We start from the raw sequence: 14,624 nt of genomic DNA, 5'->3' as shown, positions 1-14,624 counted from the left end.
GAGGATGCTGAGCATCCATCCCACCCCCGTCTGACAAAGCAGCACCAGCACCTTGCCCCTGCAGTCAGGGAAATGCAAAAAAGTGGCTCAGAGGGCTCTACTACCCTTTATAAATGCCTGAATGGGAGCTGCAGTGGGGTATGGGTGTAGGGTGGTACTGGAGCAGGATGGGGACAGTGCCAGCAGGGATAGAAAGAAGAGTGTGGGGAGAGGGGCTGGGATGGGGACCCTGAGCACCAGTGTGGCTCCCCATTGCATGCACAGCTTATGGGGAGAAGCATATGGTGAAACATCCCTCAGGGAAAGCCCTTCTCACCCTTCCCCATGCCGCCCACAGCCCTAGCTACTTGCAGTTTCCCTGAGCTTATTGAGTACTGGGAGCACGTCTACATATTGCTTAATTATAACTTGGTATGGATGCCTGTCTTAACAGGTTGGTTGTTTCATGTTTGCAATTAATATGGAAACAAGCGTTGGTGCTCGCTCTGCCCTAAATGGAGCAAGGAGATTTCCTGAGATCTTCTAGTGATTACAAATAGAGTGATGTATGAGACCCAGTGTGTAGGTATGCACTGTCGGTACATGCTAAATGCATGTTGCAGGATGTTCTCGTGAGCAAAGTTTGTAGTAGAACCATAATGAGCTGTTTAGGTGTAATTAAAAGGTGGGGTGAGAACTTGCACGGAAATCCTCCTCTCTAAGCTTTGGGAAGCCTGCTAATAAGATGTAAACATCTAGCAGCTCAGCTGGAGCACAGTGTGTTCTTTGGTTAAACATTAAAGGGGCATTGTCAAGTGGTTTTAATTAATTAGCTAGGCTTTAAATGAAATCAATTCAATTTGGAGCGGTTGGGCTCAAAATTAGGGACATTTTCACCTGGTGGAAACTGTCCTTTAAATGCCGAATATCTTAACAGTAAAAAAAAAACAAAAACCATTAAGAATGTGTTTAAGATATTGCATCTCTATATCCCTGAAGGTGTTCCAGAACCATGGGGATGTGGCACTGTAGGACATGGTTATGGGCGTGGTGGAGGTGGGTTGGGTTTGGGCCTGGGGATCTTAGCAGTCTTTTCTAACCTTAGTGATGCTGTGGTTCTATAGTCTGTGTTTTCATTGATGTCATTGCTGCCCATGGGAGGATGCTGGCAGTGCTCGCTCAGCCTGCACCGTCTCTGAGCTTTCTGCCCACTTTTGGCTGTAGAAGCACTGGGAGTTACAAAATTCCTCCTGTGCTTTTAGGAAAACAAACGCTGTTCTTGATATTGACTTTTTAAAAGCAAAAGAATTGAAGAAAATGAGAGTGCAGGCACTTCTTATTAGGCCATCACAATGCCATATATTATCCCAGATGCTTTGTGTTAGATTTAGGGGGGAAAAATCAACACCAACTCCCTGACACAATAGGCTATAACTGCTGGAAGCCGTTATGGGCTATTATGTGAAGCCGTTACAGTCTATTGAGTAAATAATCTACAGATTAAAGCTTTCTAAGTACACAGTAACTTGATAGGTAACCAAAGAAGCCATTACAATATGTCACGTCAATAAGGGGAGGCTTACAGCTCCTCACACTTTGCACAGTGACGGATTTATCCGCCTAAAACCAAAGCGGTCGCCTTTCGGAAAACCAAACGAAACAACCAAACCGCAGTGCAGCTTTGCTCTGGGGCTGAGGATTCGGAATTGCAGCAAGGGCTGAGCATGCAAAAAGGTGCCGCTCCTCATCTGCTCACCTCTGCCTGCACCACGGGCACCCACAGCTGCAGAGAGTTTGTGGGTGCACGGCTCAGTGCTTCCCCAGCCCCGCTGCCCCCCAGCCCCCCTCCCACCTCAGCTCCCAGGGCCTCATCCTCCCCCTGGCATTTAATTACTCCGGGTTCCCAGTCTCGCCGGCGTGTTTAATATGAGCTATGTAAATTTCTCCCAAGAATGATAGGATTTTGACAGCCTGATTTGCCTCGCAGGCATACTCAAGCCAGCTCATTTTCTCTTCCCTGGAAATTTTTGAGTGGTCGGGTGGCATTTGATTACCATTGGCTGGCATATCTGAGCTCTGGGGTTGAGCATAAAGATATTTTAAATTTAATAGGTTTAAGATGTCATTATTTCCATGCTGATGAATTTATACTTGTAACCGGAGAAACTTAGAGCATTTAATGAACTTATTTAGTTCATGGTGCAAGCTTTAAACCCAATCCCAAGTATAAAATTAAATCATGTTGGATAAAAACTAACACCCAGAAGCTAAAACTGAATGGGGTAAATGAATGAATTTATAAAGACAGAATAAATACAGACATAAGGCACCTAAGGGACAGATTTACTAAGACTTTTTGCACTGTTTTCAATTGAGCTTGTAATAGCATAAAAGAATTAAATCTGATTTACTAAGAAGGATTTGTACAGTATTTCACCACCTGCTTCCCAGAGCCAGCAGCCCCTTCCCCACCACTCCCACCATCAGCAGGAGCTCTGGGCACAGCCAAACACGTGGCAGAGAAATCTCCAGCTTTGCTGAAAAGCGCACAAGCAGCCGGAGAAGAAAGCAGTGCAATCCAAGAGGATCAACAGCGCCATTCTATGAAAATCAATTCTAATTCTAACCCAGTCAATAAGGAGCAGCGTCGCTGCATTAGATGGGAGAGGGATGGGTTGTGCCGTGATAGCTTTGAAGTCTCCTTCCCAGGCCCAGTGTTCCAAGGCTTTACTGAACATCTTTCAAACCCTGCACACTTTCATAGCTGCACAAAGAAGGCAGCACCTCGGTGGTAAAAGGAGTCTGTAGTTTTCCAGGCAATGTGGGGTCGTGAGACTCAGGTCAGGTTTGGAAATGCCGTAAGAGATCTTTTCTATTTGAAGCAATCAGAAAGCCCAGGTGAGGAAATGCAACTCTCGATTCATAGCTGAGGAACTCACTGAAGATGTAACTGCAAATGAGCTATTCTCTATAGTAGTGACTGTTCTTATCGAATTCAACATCCTTATGGAACAGCATCATAGAAAAGATGCATTTCACTTTAAAAGGAGGAGATGATAGAGAAGAATGAGGAAGCAAGCTAAGAAGATACTGGAACGAACATCAAATTTAAAAAATATATAATTACATTAGTGCTACCTACAAGCAGATATTGCTCATTTTGGTACTTAACTAAAGCAAATGCACTGGAAAATAAGCCAGTGGGACAACACCGAACTGAACGATGGATGTTATAACCAGAGACCTCTTTTTAAAAACTTAAGAGGCTTTCACGGGATCCTGGACTGGTAAAAGTTAGGATAAGGACTAGGAATCAAGTCCTATCAGATTTTACAATGGATGGAACACTCAGCAGAAATTCTAGAGGTATTTGTGCTACCCACAAATGAAGAATAATGGGCTCTAAATCAGCACTTGCCTGTAATCAGGATGTGCCTTAATGGCTGCTGCTCTGCAAGCGCTGGCACCATCCTCATGGGCTCAGTCCTACCTGAAGGTCTGTTTGCCAATGGCAGAAATACCAAAGGAGAACAGAAGGTACAGAGAAGACAACAAATACCTTTAGACATAGGGACATAGGGACCAGCCCCTTCCAGCCTGAATGATTCTATGAGTGGGCATGGTGGTGATGGTTGAACTTGATGATCTTGCAGGCCTTTTCCAACCTTAATGATTCTACAACGCCATGACCCTATAAAAGAAAACCTAAAAATGCTTAGGCTCTTGCTTGGAAAGGATATGATTGAAGGGAGAAAAGTAAAAGTGTGGGCTGTCCTGAGTGATATGAAGGTAGATGGGGATGAGCATTACTCAGTACTCTCTCCAAACCCCCAATCTGGGAAGAAGAGGGTTTGTTGCATTCTTTCTTTATCTGGAGGCACAGCGCTCAGCTGAACGATCGGCTGCCAATAGAGCGGGTCAACAATTTTCCAGCAGAACAATTTTTTGAACCACTTTCTGTTGGGAAGCGCTGATTTGATGGGATCAAGAAGCTTTGTGGGAATACGTCAATGCCATCAAGCCATCAGCAGAAGCCAGACATCTGCCCGGCCTCCTCGCCTGCTGCCCAGCTGGCTGGCTCATGGGGACAGCTGGGCTGCCACACCACAGCCAGCAGCATGCCTGATTTTTCTTTACTTCGTCATTAGACTATTTCTATTCAAAATTGTTTTTTTTTTTTACTTCATTTGAACCATTCTATTTTATGCCCACTGTACTTGCAGCACTAAAAATGCTCCGTTGCCAATCAGAATATCAGACATCAAATCAAAGTACAACTCGTGCAATGAGTATCATTTATACGATAATTTAAATGAGTTTTTAGGTCTACATTTTGAAGTATAAAGTTGCACCAATGTGAAGAGTATGTGCAGTAAGAAGCCAGCACCTTTTTATTTGTATATCATATCACGCATTAATATAGTCACATTTTGTGTTGTATAGAGCTGGAGTCTGTGATGACAAATAAAAGCTATATTTGAATCTCTTTCTAACTTACTGGGCTAAATGACAATGGTGTGTCAGTTTTTGCAGAATGCAATTTCAGAATTTCACTCCATGGGCAATTTCAGTGTTTTGATGTGTTTTGTTGCTTCATTTTGCAGATGTTTCTATAAAGAGCAGGAAAGTTGGACTGCATGTTCTCTCTGTTTAAATGAAAATATCTGTTCTTAACCCAAACCATGGCCAGTGCACCATACAAAATGGGTGAGTCAGATTTTAAGGTAGGTGGAAAATCAGTCTTGTTTTGGGTAAAATGAGTAAAAAAATTCCTTTCATAGTAAACACATCCCTGGAACCAGGGCAAGAGCGAACTTTATCAGTCTTTATAATCCGACATGGGAAAAAATTCAAGCAAATATGTAACTTTTTGACCTGATGGGATGATTTCCAGCACTTTTATTTTGCCTGCAACGACTACGGAGCTCAAGCAGAGCAGACACCTGCAGCTGGGTGCGTACTGCTCATGCTGTGGGTAAAGTTGTCACTGGCTGCGGGTGGTACCACCTCCTGGGAGATACCCAGCCCTTGCTTGTCGCTAGATAAGCAACTTTCTGCAACTCTCAGCATGCCTATTTTGATTTGAGAGGTTTAAACGGAGTCCAGGCAGTCATGTGGATGATCTGCAGGGATGGTTGTTTTCCTGACAAGCTGGTGCTTTTGGAGCAAACCAGCACAAACCCTGTGTGCTGAAGGTGGTGGGAGGGTCTCTGCAAGGCAGCACTTGCCCACTGCAGCCGCCTTGGACAAGAAGCAAAGCTCAGGTGAAAGCAAACGTGGTTTGTCCAGCAGTGTGTGCAATCCTCCCGGTGCTTGGATGATATGTAATGAGACCAGAGCATCATATGCATGAGATTCCTCTGTGTTCAGAGGCTGTTTGGAGGGAGCTGGTGGTGGGGCTGTCCCAGGTCACGCACAGTATGTCACACAGGGATCCCACCCCACCATCGTCCTCCGATCCTGGAGTTACTGCTATTGCTTCTCTCTTTCTGGGGTGATTATTTTCAATAATCCTAAAAACTCAGCAGAGATAACTTCAGTGCAGGGAGCCGTTGCGCCATGGGCCACCATTAGCAATTAAAATGAGATAAACAATTACCTGTGAACTTGGCACATGGGATGGTTGCTGCCTCGACAGCCACTGCAGGGCCACTCTGGGGCTCAGCTGCCTCTGCTCCTGATCAGAGCAGCACTGGAGGACTGGGGTACATTGGTGATGCCCAGAGGAGATGCCACCTCCATCACAGAGCCCCCAGGCTGTGTTCTGATATTTATTACACCTTCATTTTCTTTCTTTCCCCGCTTCTTCATCAGGCCACTGGAGGGAATAGGAACACACTATCTAATTTCCTAATTTTCCCGTCAGCTTTCTGGCTTTCAAAATGATTGCGGCAGAAATCTATAAAACGAGGACGAGGGGAGCAAACTTAATGCTGCCGTAAATCTCCAAAATGGATGCAGAAACACAGTGCTCAAAGAGGAGTAAATAAAAGTGAGGAGAGATTCATTCCGGTTTTCTTCTCTGTAAACCTGCTGGCAGCTTGGAATTATTCAGAAAACAACATTTAACTGAGAAAAAGGGAACCCTGTAAAATAGTAAAGATTATTCCGTAAAGCTAAGCACCCTCCATCAATCATAGCTGGGAACATTGCTAAGTTATAGGAACCCACAGATGGCTGTCATTAAAGGGAAAGAGTCTCTCCCGCTCGGTGGGCCGTGCTGCTCCATGCTGTACGGCTGCAAATCGAGCTGCTTTCATGGGGGAGCAACAAAAGTGGTTTTAAAATAGGAATTTCAAACAGAAGCTGCATGAGCTGTTCAGCAGGACTCGGGCTTATTGAGAAACCACAGCGGTAATTTCAGGCCTGATTTACAGGAGGCTGTAATAAGCCTCCCTGGTTTAAAAGAATACGGCGCTGGTTTTATGTCTGGTGCACATCAGGGCTGGAGGAGCTGCAGTGGGGTGGGTGCCCCATTGTAAACAGTGACTTGGGGTGAGGGCTGAGGAACGGGGTGTATCGGGGGGATGGGACAGCCAGCAAGCTCCTTCCCCACACCAGGCACAGGACCAAGCCCTGTGTGCCCACCTCCAGCATTGCTGCTCTTCCCTTTGGGGTGAACTCACCTGGGGCTTTGACTCAGAGAGCAGCAGGGGAGATGCTCAAAACAAGCTGAAAATAACACGCATTGACTGCTGCTGCTTCTGTCAAGACAGATGTCACCAGGTGAGCTCCCCTTGGATTATATATTAAGCCACACCGTGATGTAACATTGAGGCACTGCATAGCTCCTGGGGGGTCAAGCTGTCTATAGGAGCTGAGCATTGCAGGTGTGTGAGGGATGCTGGGGGCTGTGGTGGCATGGGAAGCCTTTCCTGACATAAAATGGCACTGCATTTATTTATTATTAATTACTTCTTAGCTCCTACCACAGCACCCTCCCTGTCCCTATTTCACTGTTGATGGCTTTGCTGAGCTCATTGCTCACTGGCCCAAGGGCTTTCCCAAGCACTAACCCTGCAAATGCTGTATTCGCAATGCTTTCCTAAAACATGGCCAGCAGGATCCCACAGCATTTTTCTTCTTCTCTATCTCTGTTGAACCCAAGTACTGCTTACTGTATCTCCAACAACTCTGTTTATAGCTCCCTGACACAACCCCCATTGGTGTTTCGCTAGAAAAGGGATCACCAACAGATGCAATTTCTTCCAGTGCTGGGATTGTGTTTATTTTACTGGAATTGTACTCCATTTATCTGGTTGCAAAGGGACTAGGCAATTTATATTGGCAGCAGTGAATGTACTGAGACTGGCAGTGGTCGCATGCTCACGGCTTGTTACCCAAGGAAAGTTCAGAGCATACTAATTTATCCCACCGTGGAGCAGCAGTAGAAGAAATGTACAAATGGTATCAATCGGTCTTACATTAGTAACAGTGTAAACATTTTTTTCAGACGATAAAAGATCCAATAAATCTACTTTATTCTGTTTCATTGTAAGGTCCAGTTCCTCCTTTCCATCAAACAAACAACTTCCAGGTAGCGGGAGGGATATTGCATTCCTTATTCACAAATCACAGTTTGAAAGATTATTTGTAATTTTCAGTGCCTACCTTCTTATATGGTGTTCATAAAACGAGATTAGAGTGATTTACAATAGCGAAAGATGGAACAAGACTGAGAGGAGATGTGACTCATTAGACATCATCCTGAGCCTGTTGGAAGGAGCCTCGCTCAAGAAGGGATGCTGTGATTTCCCAGTCCCAGGGATTTAGACTTATTTTGGAGGTGTTTCGGTACCCAAGTACCTGTGTTGTACCTGAAAACATGACCTCCATCCCTGCTTTTGCCTTTTGTGAAGCCAAACAAGCAATTCTGTGGGAAGGCTTCCCACCCTCCTTCTTATCCTTAAACTCTATGACAGTGCTCTTGTGAGGCCCCATCTGCAGTACTGCGTCCAGGTCTGAGGTCCCCAGTACAAGAAAGATGCAGAGCTCTTGGAGCGGGTCCAGAGGAGGGCACTGAGATGATCAGGGGCTGGAGCACCTTTCCTATGAGGAAAGGTTGAGGGAACTGGGATTGTTTAGCTTGGAGAAGAGAAGGCTTTGGGGAGACATCATTGTGGCCTTCCAGTACTTGAAGGGAGTGTATAAACAGGAGGGAGAACGGCTGTTTACGAGGGTGGGTAGTGATAGGACAAGGGGGAATGGTTTTAAAATGAGAAAGGGGAGGTTAAAGTTGGATATTAGGAGGAAGTTTTTCACTCAGAGGGTGTTGAGACACTGGAACAGGTTGCCCAAGGAGGCTATGGATGCCCCATCCCTGGAGGCATTCAAGGCCAGGCTGGATGTGGCTCTGGGCAGCCTGGGCTGCTGGTTCGCGATCCTGCACACAGCAGGGGGTTGAAACTAGATGATCATTGTGGTCCTTTTCAACCCAGGCCATCCTATGATGCTGAAAATGTATCTCATTGTTGTGTCACTGAGCTTTTTAAAAATGAAAAAGATGCTTTTTCTTGCATTAAAAATGGGGCAATTGTGCTTAGTTTGTAATTCATGGCACTTCAAGTTGCCAGTATTTGTTATGGTTCTGGTGTTCAGCTCTTGTACCTGGAACTAAGAAAGAACTTGCTTCCCTGGTGGGCAAATCAAAAATACACCCATCTGCCCTGTAAGCAGATACAAATTTGGCTTCACTGAGCAAATGAAAAAGAAATAGGATGAACCCAAGGGTTCCTTTAATTTGCAAGAAAACAGACTCCAGAAGAAGCCATCTCAACTCCTGGATTCATTCGTAGTATTGGAAATTGGTGAGTGGATTCCTGTCCTAACACTGGGAGGCCTGTAGAAACCCTCTTGCTTCAGTGTCTCCTCCTTGGTTTTCTCTTCTTGAGCACCCACACAATCCTGCCAACCCGTGTAGTGCATCTCCCTAAACAACAAAAAATGGTGTGTCTGGAAGCAGCACTCACTTCTGTTCTCTCTGAGCAGACAGGATGTGTAACAAATGACTCACACGCAGTAATTACACTCTATTCCTTCCTATTCTGCATTGATTATTCAGAGGTAGGAAGACGAGCTCTCTCCTGAATAAAGAAAAGATCTGGAGACCCAAATATTGGAACACTGATGGGTTTTGTTTGTTTCTTTTTTCCCTCTCTCCTTTGTTTTCCAGGCACTGTTTACAGCCATGGCACACCGAAGAGATGAAACATATATAAACAAAACCTCCTGTCAGAATGCTTGTAGTTTATGTTTGTTTAAAGGACAATTTTGTGTCATCTCTTTGTATTTTAATAGTCAAAATAAATTTTGCATAATAATTCAACTCCTCTCTGCTGCCTGTAATGACTGTCTGCATTTTTCTGATGGATGTTTGTATTTGTTTCCTATGATTTACATGACCTGACGTCTCATATAATGAGCTTCCCAGCACAAATGCCATTTGTGATACTCTGCGCAGCACTAATCTATCATTTGATGACCTTACAAGAACTGGGGTCGTGGATTCAATCAGTAAAATGTTTCAGGGTGTAATTAATTATTCCCCCCACTCTCACTCTACAACTGTTCGTTTACAAGTTGATGAAAGCGATGTTATTTCGCAACACTTCTTCAATACATAGGGTTTGTTTGTATAATCAATCACACTAAGTTGGGGAGTTCTTAGTATTCATGGCTTTGTCTTGCTTGGAACTTCCAAACGTTTATTTTCCAGCTTAATTTAATAGTTTAATTAGCCAAACAACTAGCTACTGTACTTGTAAAAGTGTGCTCAGGTTGTGATTTAATAACACGGGGACAGCCGTGGCTTTGCATTTCCTGGGCTGGATTGCATTACCTGGGCAGTGGAGCCTTGCCCAGAGCTGAGCCTTGCAGGCACATTGCAGAGCAGGGAAGGGCTGCCTGCTCTCTGCTCCTTATCAGACAACAAAGGGAACACAAGGTCTTGGCCCTTACCACCCTTTGCTTGTTCCGATATTGTTTGAAAGATGACGAGATCTCCAAGCTGGGGCTCTGGCAGTAATTCAAGACACGTGGTTAGTGGACATGGTGGTGATGGATTGACGGTTGGGCTTGATGTTCTTAGAGGTCTTTTGTGTGTATTCAGCCATCTTTTCATCTAATAATTTGAATTTCTGATTCACAGATGGCTCTGGACCCACCCTGCAGGACTCTTTTGGGGCAAGGAGATGAGATCTTTACCAACAGTACTCAGAACAAAGCCACTGACACAGCTTGGAAGGAGCCGAAAGCCATCAGCAGCTTAGCAATGATTCCCCGAAATGCTGTTATTATGTTAACAAGTTTTCTTTTATCCTCTCAAGGTCTCAGGGAATCTTTCTATTGACCATTAAGGCAAAGTAAGACAAAACATGCTGAAATTGAGAACTGAATGCTTATGGACAGAAATCCTATAATGTTATGATTCAATTTCACTTTGGGTAAAGATGATTGTTTCTGCAATCCAGCTGCTTGGCTCATTGAAACACAGGGGGAAAAAAACTCACAGGGAGGGAAGGCAGGGGAAAAAACACAATAAAAACAATAAAATATAGGGAGAAAACAATAAAAACTGGGAGAACATTCCAGTTCTAACTGGAAAAGACACAGGTGAGTCTTTAAAGGACTGATGTGAAGTAGTGCAGCAATGTTTTTCTCATGGTCTGTAGCCATTACTTTGATGCAAAACAGGCACGGAATGCAGCAGTTCAGTGTGCTTAAGGGTAGTGCCTCAGATCCATCAAACCACATGGTGCAGCTCACATCTATAATATGCATGAAATCATTTGCAGAATTAATTCTAGACGTTATTTCACAGGGAATTGGCTGTATCCAGTATATTGAGACTAATACTAATTGTTCTGTTATATAGACTATAGCCATTACTACATCTGGGGAATCACTGCTGTTGCATGGACTTCTTGCAGTGGTGTTTGAGCTGTGTAGGATCTGGATTTTCCTTTGAAACGTTGGAGGTCAGGAACAACTAGTCCCAGCTAAGAGCTAATTGCCTGGAGCATAATTTCTCTACAGTGAGAGAGTATAGAAGTAGCATCTGAAAGTACAAAGAAAGTCACTGTGCTTTTTGCTCTATCAGCAGACTTTAATGAAATTTTGAAGGGGGAAAAATTGCTTCTTGGCTTAAAGCATGAGCTATGTTATTAATCTCTGCAAAGGAGTTTTATAATTGAAATGCCGATGGAACAGCAGCTCTACTGACTCAAATGATGACCTAACAGTATCTAGCATGGGCATACATAAGGCTGCAGAATACCATGTCATGATCACAAGAGTTACCAGTAACGCAGATACATTGAAAAATATGACTTAGCTGATACCAGTTCCTTTGAAATTGGTTTTTCTCCATTCTTATGGCACCTGGCATCTGTATGATGTTGTAGGGGCTCAATGAGACTTTCCCAAGAGGTCCCATATACTGAAGCTATGAAGGTGGTGAAGGGTCTGGAGGGGGAAGGCGTATGAGAAGTGGCTGAGGTTTGTTCAGCCCAGAGAAGAGGAGACTGAGGTGGTCCTATAGGAGGCAGGAGTTGGATTTGATGATCGTTATGGGTCCTTCCAACTTGGGGTGTTCTATGATTCTGATTCTACTGTGGGGGTTGTCTTTGGTGGTTTACTGGCATGGGGTACACACACTGTCTGTTGGTAGTACAGCATTGTCTATGCTATCATTCTTATCAAGAGTTGGAAAAAAAAAACTTTGTGTACTTGTACTGACAGGGTCTGTGGTCTCAAAACAGTAGTTGGCTATTAGAAAACAAAACAGTGCTCTGCGCCGCTCCTTACCCTCAATCTCCCAGTCAAACTGTGAAATTGACAGGCAGTTTCTTGGCCAGGTTAGCCTACAGCCCCCTCGGCCAAGCCAGAAGCTCAACTTTTCCCAGCATGTCCTGATCTGCATGTCTTATTTGGGGTTTTTGCTCCAGTGTGAGCCGGTTTTGTTCTAGTTGTGCAGCCCTGAGGAAATGGTGACCTCGCGGGGTGGGAGCACTCAGGGAGACCTGCTCAGATCTGCCTCTGAAATGCAGACATCCAGTGGTAATTCTTATTCAGATTTCTCTAGGTTCTCCTTTTCTTAAGGCTTCAAAAAGCTGCAAAGAAAGCAAGACGTATAAATTACTAGTCTCAGCCTGTGCCTTTCTGTGTGCGTTTTTTATTAATACACACCAACATGCCTTCATTATCACCTTGTTTTGTACCTACCTGTCAGATATGTAAAGCAACTCTGATATCAGAAAATCTCATCTTCTGCTTCCCTTTGCTTGAAACTAGGTGAATGTGCAAACGAGCTAAGAGGGAAAAAAATAGACTGCAAGAAATAGCTTTGGCTTTCTAAATAACCATTTCCTTCCCTAAAATGGAATGCAGATGCTTAAGCGGACAAGAAAACGGCAGCACAGGAGAACCAGCCCTGCCCTGGTTCCCCCATGGAGATGAGCTCCAATTGGGAGCCCCAAAAGCTCTTTCTTTAATGATGTCAAGGAGCACCAGCGCTATGGGATGCCCATGGAGCTGCTGTCTCCCTGTCCTAACAGCTTGTGGAAAGTGATGTGCTAGTTGTATTGATCGGTTTCATATCTGCACTTTGTATTTATGGCTCACACGGGTCCTTGTGCACCTTCTAAATGTTACATTAAAATACAGAGTGGCACCAGCTTTAAGGGGCTGAGGCACAAAGCTCCTTTCCTGCTCTTGTCTCCTATTGTGAAAAATTTGCAAAACTCTCAGGGAGGCTCTTGAATTACAGCTCTTCCCCTTCCCCATGATGCATGCAGAAAATAAATGTATTATTAATCTGCCCACTGTCAGAGATCTCTGCTCTCTCTCTCCCTGTCTGTACACAGGGAGACAGATTGACAGGAACAGCAGATTGCAGAACGGTGTGGCGTGCACTCAGGCTGGTGGATCACCAAACGCTCAGGATGATGAGATGCTCAGTTTGAACCAGGGTTGCAAACCCTAGGGGCAATTTGGTGATTTGCTGCTGAGCTCCTCCTTGGTCCCAAGCACCGAGGGATTTGGTCTCAGGCTGTCCACCCCCTTCTGCTCTGAGTGCTGGCACGCTCTGGGTTTCATGGCACGCAGACACGGTTTGTTCCGCTCTGTGCTGTTTCTCCCTCCTATATGGGCCGCTTGCTTCATCTGTGCACAGTTCCAGGGGGAATGCTCTCACTCTTAGATGATATTCAAAAGGAGTTGGTTTCACATCACACAGCTCCTTGGTGGTTTGCTTTTTGCAGCTCCCCAAGCTGTGCTGCAGAGCGCTACAGCTTCCAGAAAGCCTTGATTTATCTGCAGGGAGACGGCCAGCACATCTCTCCCTCCCACTCCCCCACATCAGAATATTTTCAATCAAAAACTTGGTTGGAATATCTGGGCACCAAGAACCACCATGCCACTGCAGCGGATACAGCCGCATGCATGATGGGCATCCAGGGAGCATCAGCACCTCCCATGCCTGCGGAGCAGAGATCCTACTCCCCTCACCTTGATCATACAAAAACTTTGCTTTGTGGTTCTGGAGATGGCAATTTTGGCATTTTCAGAGCACGAGGTTCACAGAGGGACAGAGGTTGCAGGAGTTCTGTTTGCAGTGGGGTTGGGAGAGCAAATAGCAGTGTTGCGTCCTGCCTGCTGTGTGCATCCCTGGCAGAGCAGAGAATGGGCAGCAGTAAAGCTATGCTTGCCACGTGGATTAGTAATGCCTCTTTTACAGCTCAGTTTTAATGTTTTTTTTTTTTGCTCTGTTGTTATTCTGCTGGTGCTTTGTTAGTTCCATTTAGTGCTTAGCAGGGAGACCGTCACAGTCCTTGTTGCATGCAAAGCAAAGCAATTGCTGTTTGCTTCCAGAAGTTCCTGTTTGCATTTCTTCCTGTTCTCAGAGGCCCATTGGAGGACGATCAGGACCTGTTCCCATCCTGAGCACCACACAGGGTGTGGAGAGGGAAGGTTATTCGGATTTGTATGAGCAAATTCACAGTCTGGAGACATGCATCGATGCTAATTGATTTCCTGTCTCTTTTCCATGTCCAAATGATCTGCTATATCACTGCTATAAATACCAATAATCTCCTGGCTGGAAAACATGGCACAGTGTCATCACCTCGTTACAGGGTGTGCAAAGGGCAGGAGGAGCACCACCTGCTGCTCAGCTCACAGCAGCCTTCTCTCCTTGGTGACAGGTGCGTGCCCTTGTGCTTCTCCTCTCCACAGGGCACTGGGGGAGTTGCCTCCTCTTTTCTCCCCATGCAGGATTGACCAAGGACTTGTGTGACAGATATGTCTTGACATGTGTCTTAATGGAACAGTTGCAACTGGAAGATGCTGCTGCCCATTCAGTGGGCAGATGTGTGCAGAAGCAGTTCCAGGCAGCTGTGCCCATCCAGCCAACAGGGGATCCACGGGATTATTTTTACATTATATCTGTCATAAAGAGAGAAACAAAATCTCTGACCCTTGGAAAACAGAAATTAAGAAGGAACACAATGAAGAAGGAACATAAGGACCATGTGACCTCTTGTGAAGTGTCTGGAACAGGTTGGATATTAGGAAACACTTCTTCTCCAAAAGAGCAGTGCTGCACTGGCACAGCTGCCCAGGCAGTGGTGGTGTCACCATCCCTGGAG

The 14,624-nt window shown here is 45.1% G+C and overlaps 1 long non-coding RNA gene across 2 annotated transcripts in view; it reads left to right on the top strand.

The window, feature by feature from the left end:
* Window positions 1–13,486, top strand: part of LOC104912156 — a 23,387-nt gene extending 9,901 nt beyond the window's left edge. The window contains exons 6-7 of one of the 2 annotated variants that reach the window (XR_004160612.1): window positions 4,584–4,686; window positions 10,127–13,486. This is a non-coding gene — a long non-coding RNA (uncharacterized LOC104912156). Of the gene's footprint in view, window positions 1–4,583; window positions 4,687–9,151; window positions 9,305–10,126 lie in introns of those variants that run through there. The other variant, XR_004160611.1, reaches the window with a different exon arrangement.
* Window positions 13,487–14,624: the final 1,138 nt, after the last annotated feature.

Source organism: Meleagris gallopavo, chromosome 9, assembly GCF_000146605.3.
Source record: "Meleagris gallopavo isolate NT-WF06-2002-E0010 breed Aviagen turkey brand Nicholas breeding stock chromosome 9, Turkey_5.1, whole genome shotgun sequence".
NCBI classification, from domain to species: Eukaryota; Metazoa; Chordata; class Aves; order Galliformes; family Phasianidae; genus Meleagris; species Meleagris gallopavo.
This window is presented reverse-complemented; position numbering and strand designations above follow the sequence as displayed.